This window comes from Rhinoderma darwinii, chromosome 12, assembly GCF_050947455.1.
Source record: "Rhinoderma darwinii isolate aRhiDar2 chromosome 12, aRhiDar2.hap1, whole genome shotgun sequence".
NCBI lineage: Eukaryota > Metazoa > Chordata > Amphibia > Anura > Rhinodermatidae > Rhinoderma > Rhinoderma darwinii.
The window spans coordinates 75,839,481-75,841,234 of NC_134698.1; the positions used below are offsets into that span (position 1 = coordinate 75,839,481).

The 1,754-nt window shown below is 47.1% G+C and overlaps 1 protein-coding gene across 3 annotated transcripts in view; it reads right to left on the reverse strand.

Annotated features, from left to right (window-relative positions):
- NIN (ninein) overlaps nucleotides 1–1,754 on the reverse strand; it is a 73,535-nt gene that overhangs the window by 71,275 nt on the left and 506 nt on the right. The window lies entirely within an intron of this gene.

Sequence of the window (1,754 nt, forward strand, 5' to 3'; positions counted from 1 at the left end):
TGTGTCTTGTATTACACCTCAGTCCAATTCAATTGAAGTTGTAGTTGAGGGTTCTTCAACTAGCGGCACTCCAGCTGTTGTGATACTACAACTCCTAGCATGCCATGACAGGTACAGGGCATGCTGGGAGTTGTAGATTCACAAGAGGTAGAGTGCCGCTGGTTACAGACCTCCGCTGTAGTTGAATAGAAGTTACGGTCATCTCCAAAACGGTTGTCATAACTGTAAACTTAAAGGGGAACTCTATTTATATACAAAAAAGTAGAAGTTTCCCATTGTAATATTAATTACGGAGTCCAGATTTTAGAGTCAATGTTTTATTTATCTGCACATGGCAATTAACGGGGCTATCATCAGAGATTGCTGAGGGTCCTGAAACGGAGACCCCCGGTAAACCGATGATTTTGCTGGGAGAAGAGGCCATCGCCTGTCCAAATAAATACACGGAAGGGCCCGATTTGCCAAAGCGAGAGCTGCAACTCGTCAGCGGCTCTCTGGAGTGAGCGACACCCCTCTATACACTAATACGGGGTACGTATGGAAAGGGGTTGTCCAGGTGAGACGTTGCTTAGCAGCAGTAGACACGATCAGATCTCACTCACAACGCAGGAGTGGGGCTATTGACAGTCACCAATGATACTAGTTCCAGGTTCAAACATGACTGTAGACCAGTGGTCACCAAGCTGTGGCAAGACTACAACTCCCAGCATGCCCAGTGTTGAGAGTTTGGCAGCAGCCGGAGATCACCGCTGTAAACATTGGATTGTAGATATCTCAGGTTCATTTATAGGAACACAACCAAAAACAGCCGGAGGTCGGAGCAACTATTACCCAAGGAGCTCTACGAGGAATCTCAAAGCTCTACAAGCCTGGGCAACCAGACACCAACCCAAAAACAAACACTGCCTGCCCGGGTGATGGCTGTTTCGCCCCAGACAGTGACTGTCAGTCACAGACTCCACGTGCGTGTACAGACCTAGATCTACCCCAAGTATCCAGCCAGTACCCCCTCACCCCGGGGCACAAACACCAGCCCCGATCAGACCAGCACTCCTATAGGTATTCATGTTATCCTCATACAATTGAAACAAAGTAACAATATATTAGATATTAGTCATTCCTTAGTTGTATCAGTTGCTGGGAAAGCTGGGTGGCAACAAATATGGATCCCATCACAGACACATGAATGGTATAGCAGGGGTGTGTGTGTGTGTGTGTGTGTGTGTGTGTGTGTGTGTCACTTTTTGTGGTCACCCAGCTTTCTCAGATTCCTGAATGGTGTAGCAGCCCGGTCATAGAGTAATAGGCTTCCTCTACCCATATAGAGGTCATTCGGGACTCCAGGAAAGCTGTAATAGGATGTTAGTTATGGTCACTCCGTTTTCTCAGACTCCTGAATGGTATAGCAGCCCAGTGATACATCAATATATCCCCTCTCCCCATATTTGTCATTCAGGACTCCAGGAAAGCTGTGTCACCCCCTTATTGAAGCATCATCACGTTATTTTTGGTCATCCAGCTTTTCCCAGACACAGATAAAACGCAGACATACAAGGATGAATGCCTCCGGCCCTGGCTGTGTGATTAACCCTTCATCAGCACTGATTGCAAACACCTATAGTGTCATCCAGCGTTTAACCCTTTCATTACCACACATGACGCTCATTTACAGGGACTGCAATGTCATCAATATAAAAAACCCAACACATAATCCTGCACAATGCCCCATCCCCCTCCACCCCAGCCTGCAGGGT